Below are 6,381 nucleotides of genomic sequence, written 5' to 3'. Positions count from 1 at the left end.
GGCAGGTGTGGGGAGGGGGTTAAAGCCAAGACTCGGGTAGAATTTTAAAGATTCAACACTGGTGTACATATGTCTGACTGGGTGAGTTGACTTGTAGCATCACGCAGTGATTCTGGGCCCTTTCTGCTTGCTGTCTCTCAGAATTGTTTTCTTACCTTTCAATGTAATGACGAGTGTGCTTCAGTTTCTTTAGCAAAACCACTCTCTTGAATCACGTTACCTTTTGAGATACGAAACGCCATAGCACAGCTGTCTTTATGCAAGCAAGAGCACATCGACTCCAGCATGATCTGTCATCTAAAGACTTGAAAACAAAAAAGTTACTTATAGCCAATGGGTAAGCAGTATGAATTTATACTAATCAAGACACACCTTTGAAAGGTTACTGTAAGTACAGAACTTTCAAACCTTGCTTTGTATGAATTGTACTTTTTGAACATAAGCTGCACTTTTATTTTCTAACGCAGAGGATGAATAAGTTAAATACATGCTTTAAGGATAGAAGCAGACATTCTGTTTGGAACCACGTTATAATCTGCTTATTTTACAGTATACACGTTTCCCTATGAAATCATGGCAGAGATGTGAGGGCAGAATATATACAACAGATGCTGAAGGAGAAGGAGGGTAGTATATATATTTTTTAATTTAAAAAAGAACAAACAATTTTAACTCTATTAACTTTTCCAAAATTTCCGATCCTTTTAATTAACCTCTTCTTACTGTACCATAATGCCACGAAGGGCGAGGGCTTTGACTCTGTTGGGTTTTATTTGAATGGGTGCATAACAGTAACTAGCTCTGGAAACGTTTATTCTTTGGGGAAAAGGTCTGTCGGTTACCTTCCCATGTTCCTACAGAACCCCCACTAACAGGTGCAAGAGCTACGTAAAAGGAAAAGGGAGCGGAAATGTGAAAAGAAAAATAACATACCCCTATAAGTAGTGAGCGCTAAGGGAAGATACCACGATGATTTCAGAGGAGACTGCGCAAAATCATCCCTTTTGGAGAAGGAAGGCACATGGAACGTATAGGGATGAAAACACAACACTGTATCTTTTATATCAGTAGCCTCACCACTATAAGATCGCGTATCCAGGGGTCTAAAATGGCCTCAACCACTATATGCATAATATGCCATTTACCTGAAAACTTAATTTTGGCCTTTACGTGGTCAGAAAAATGAACCGAGTTTTCATCGTTGAGAAGAAACCTCAAATAGGGGAGTCAGCAGTGATCGTGGGGGAAATGTTTACATATTCTTCTTTTTCATCAGAAACAACGTTTTCTGACAATTTTATCTGATATCTAAAACAGGGAGTTATGGTGCACTCTAGTTTTTACGTGTGCTATGAGACGTGTTGTGTAAACCTGGGGTGAATTCATCATTTCACCTGACACATGCTTGTTTCCAGTTCAGAACCAGTGTGGGCTCCTGCAGCAGGCGTGGGTCACAGCTGACTCCAACTTCCAATACAGTAGCCATCACTAGCACGGTGTTTTTCTTTTGTTTGTTTAACCAACGTAGTTGTATTAGTAGTTCTGTAAAGAGAACTGCTTTTAACATTAGGGACTGGGAGCAGTCCATGGGATAAAAAGGAAAGTGTTTTCTCACGGGAAAACATGTCAGGAAAAATAAAGAACACTTTCTACCTCTGTTTCAGATTTTTGAAACGCTTATTTTAAACCAAATTTTAATTTCTGTGTCCAAAATAAGTTTTAAGGACATCTGTTCTTCCATACGAAATAGGTTAGGCTGCCTATTTCTTACTGAACTCATGGAATGGTTCTGCTTGTGATCCTCTGCATGCTGCCTTTTAGTGAGTGAGGAGTTTGGCGTTGCCTAGCAACCCACTGACTTGTACAAACTCATCTTTCCCTCACAGAACGAAATGAAGGAAAACCAAGCAAAGTCACTGAAAGACAATCTTTGTAGTTTCAGGAGTAAATTTACATGTGGCTTTTGTCCAGCACTTAGATGGATGTAAATGCAGCAACTTGTTTTAAAAAAAAAAATGCACAATTTACTTCCCCAAAAAAGTTGCTACTTGCCTTTTCAAGTCGTTGAAGAACACACATTTGATATTCTCTTATATGTTATAGTAACATAACGTATAAACTCAAGGCTTTTTATTCCTTGTGATAAATCCTGTTTTAAAATGTCACAAAACAGGAACCAGCATTCTAATTAGATTTTCTCTATCAAGATATGGTTCAAATAGGACTACTAGAGTTCGTTGAACACTAAAACTATGAAACAATTACTTTTTATATTAAAAAGACCATGGATTTAACTTAAAAAAATCCAAATGGAGGATAGTAATTTTTGTTTACTTTTTTAACCAAACTGAATTTTTTGAAAGACTATTGCAGGTGTTTCAAAAGAAAGAAAAATTGTTTTATCTAATACTGTAAGTAGCTGTCATATTCTGGAAAATTTAATAGTTTTAGAGTTAAGATAACTCCTCTCCTTGGTTAGGGAAGAAGAAAGCCCTTCACCACTGGAACGATGCCGTGGCTTTAAGGTGTAGCCCTACATCATGCTTCTTTTGAGAATTATATTTGGTATAGTTATAATTACAGAAACTGACTCGTTGTCAGTTTGCAGGTAGATTAAGCACAGTACTCATCACTCTGGATAGATTGAGATGTTCTTTCACAACAGATGAATGATCTGTAACACTGTAAGATACTGATCTTTACAACTGTTTAATCAGTTTTATTTTTGTACAGTATTAGTGACCTAAGTTATTTTGCTGTCCCGTTTTTGTAAATCAAATGAAATTATAAAAGAGGATTCTGACAGTAGGTATTTTGTACATATGTATATATGTTGTCCAAATAAAAATAATAAATGATAAAGATTGAATTGTTCCAGCCATTATGTGTTGTAAAAGGGGCATGTTTTTGTCATACTGGGGGTTACTTCTTTAACTTGTGATGAGTGCAAAGATGATTTACCCTAGGCCTTTCAACATGTGAGATATTTGTGTAGACCTGTGTGTATTTACTATTCACAGACGTCTGAGGAAGTAGATGGAACGGAGACCACGTGAAATCACTGTATTATACTGGAGGGGGATATTTATATTTTCAGGTAAATCACTTAAAGAGGTTTATAAAGCTCATAACTTTTCTGGTGTGTGCCAGGAACTAGTCAGAGGATCTTACTCAGATTGTTCTCTTGAGATATGATATTGATAAGAACACACAAGTTGAAGTCTCAAAGGCAAAACAATAGACCCATTAAACCAAGTGAAGATGAACACCAAAGTGTGTGTGTGTGTGTGTGTGTGTGTGTGTGTGTGATTTAGTCTAGAGAATCTAAAACCTATAACTGTAGTATAATCTAGTATAGATGTATACTAGCTAGCTAGTGTTTGTTAAGGTTTTATTGTATGCTAGTCACAGTGCCAAGTGTTTAGGACTTTTTTCTCATTTTATCTTTACAGCAGCTCTGTACAGCTCCTTACAGAAGATACCATTGTTATCCACATATTTCAGATGAGGAAGTTACTAACTTGCTAAAAGACACATCTAGTAAGTGGTATAGACCATATTTAAATCTGGATCTGCCGAATCCAACCCTCCATCTGTCTATGCCTGCGGCAGGTTATTTGCATTTGACTCATTTTATTGAGCAACTGTTAGTGCCACACGTTGTTGTCACCGAGGACAGGAAGGTGACAAAAACTTACCAGCTCTCTGCATTCAAGGAGTTTATGTGTTAGTGGATGGAAACACATAAGCAAGTAAACAAATTATCCATGTGATTTTGGATGGTGATAAACATTATGATAGAAATAGAGTTGGGTGACTTGAGTGTTGGGGAAAGGCCACTTTAGATTGAGTCTCCCTGAGGGGACTTAGACATTTGAGCTGGGACCTGGGTGACACGGAGGAGCCAGGCCTACAGATGTAGAGGGAGTGAGGAGAGCCAGTACGAGGAGTTCGGCAGGACGGTGATCAGGGTTTTGGAGGAACTCAAGGAAGGTGGGGTGGCTGGAGTATAAACAAGGAAGATGAGAGGGGATGGGAAGTAGGGGTCGTTGGCACGGGCCACATCACGGGGCCTGGGATTGCAGGTTACAGTGTGATGTTTGATTTTGATTCTAAGGGCAGGGCCGGGCAGTGTTACGGAAGTTTGCAAGCAGAAGAAGGCTATGATCAGATATATATTTCAAAAAGCTCTTTCTGGGTGCTGGGTGGAAAATGGATTTTAGAGGGGCAAGAGTGGAAGCAGGGAGACTAGCATTTGTCCGGGCAAGAAATGATGGTTATTTGGACCAGTGGAAGTAGGAAGAAGTGAATAGTTCCAAAAACACCTCCGAGGCAGAATCATTGGACTTGAAGATGTTAGGATGTCAGGGGTGAACGATGAAAAGGTCCCGTCATGACCCTTAGGTTATTATGGCCTGAGCAACAGGTTAGTGAAGTTTGATAAGGTGGAGGAAAGGAGAAAGCTGGCATGAAGGAAAGTCATGGACTCGTCCGGGGACACGTTGAGGTTGATGTGCCCGTCAGACATCAGGTGGACATGTTGAGAGAACAACGATTGTGTATACTAGTTTAGAGCTCAGAAAAGTGGTGTGGACTGGAGATTTGGAAGTCACAATCATGTCTGATGGTAACTGAAGCCACAGAAATGGGATCACCTGTGGTAGAATAGAGAGAGAGGGTTAGAGTCTAGAACAGAGGGGAGGGGAGATAGAAAGTTAGCTCAAGAAGTAACAAAACTTAGAAAACTGCAGGGTCCTAGGATAAGGCGCAGTCGGGGAGGCAGAGTAATCAATTATGTTGAATGTCACTGGGGTCTGGAGTAAGACTAGTACTGAAATGTGTCCACAGTATTTAGGTATTTGAGGTTATTGGTGACTTACTAGAGCTACATTAGAATAGTGGAAATAGACCTCTGGTTGGGTAGGGGGAAGAGTAATCAGGAGGTGGAAAATCATAAATAGAAAGTATAGTCATTTCTTGCACAATTTGTAGAAAATGAAAACGAAACAAAAACAGCCTTGATCAGTACACAGCACAAGATAGGAAAAAGAAAGGAGACACAAGAAAACCAAACAAAATAAGAAGGAAAGTAGAATCCACGTGTCACCTAAATCTCCTTATTTAAAGTTAGATTTTTCAATTGGGATCAAAACATGAAAGTGTGTGTGTGTGTGTGTGTGTGTGTGTGTGCGCGCGCGCATGTGCGCATGCGCATATTTCACTAGAGGCTCACCTAAAATGAAATGACAAGGATTATCTTTATCTGGTAAAGATAAACAAGGCAGAGGCCAACAAAAAATAATTCAGCAGTAGTCATACTGAAAACAAAAAAGAATAGAATTTAATGTAAAAAAAACTGGATGAAAGAGGGGATTACTTTATACGGGCACATTCTATGTTGAAGATGTAACAGTGGCTAGTAACATTCCATCAAAATACATACAAAGAAAAAAAACAAAAAACAGCAGGAGAATTTCATGAAAACTACAGTCTTACCCAAAAAAGAGAGGATTTTGGTAATATGCATCTTCTTTTCAAATATTCGTGGAATGTGTACAAAAAAATGATATAATAAGACTGTAAGTAACATATTAGAGACTACATTTTCTGACCACCAGGCAATAAAGTGAACAATTCACAACAAAAGGATGGTTTTTTTTTTTTTTTTTTTTTTCTTTTTGTGGTATGGGGGCCTCTCACTGTTGTGGCCTCTCCCGTTGCGGAGCACAGGCTCCGGACGCGCAGGCCCAGCGGCCATGGCTCACGGGCCCAGCCGCTCCGCGGCATATGGGATCCTCCCAGACCGGGGCACGAACCCGTATCCCCTGCATCGGCAGGCGGACTCTCAACCACTGCGCCACCAGGGAGGCCCAAGGATGGTTTTTTAAATACCAGAAATTAAAATATTTTCCTAATTCTTAGATCAAAGAGAAAATACAAATTATAATCAGCATTTAAGTCAATAAAAATAGAGAAAACTGTATATCCAAGATATACCCAAAAGCTTTACTTAGAAGAAAAATTCAGAGCCTGATATGTTTTTATTATTATCCGTGAACAAATAAACCAAGCCATCAATTCAAGAAGCCAGAAATTGAGCAAAATCTGAGAAAAGCATGAGGAGAGAATAAAATTAAAGTGAAACTGACATATAAACCCAAGAGGTGGATCTTTGAAAAGACCAGTAAAAGTTTAATTTTGACAAAGCAAAACAAGAAAAATAGAAAATCTAAATAATGCATGATATTACGAATGAAAAGAGAGATTATAGATATAATGATCTAATAATTTTGGACATTTTGATTAAATGGCTTTCCTAGGAAAAGAACAATTTTGATGAATAGCACAGTATAGACCAAAAACTATAAAAGAAGTTGACAA

This window comes from Mesoplodon bidens (genome assembly GCF_964165515.1).
Source record: "Mesoplodon bidens genome assembly, chromosome: 6".
NCBI classification, from domain to species: domain Eukaryota; kingdom Metazoa; phylum Chordata; class Mammalia; order Artiodactyla; family Ziphiidae; genus Mesoplodon; species Mesoplodon bidens.
The sequence above is the reverse complement of the archived record's forward strand: the minus strand, read 5'-3'. Positions refer to the sequence as shown.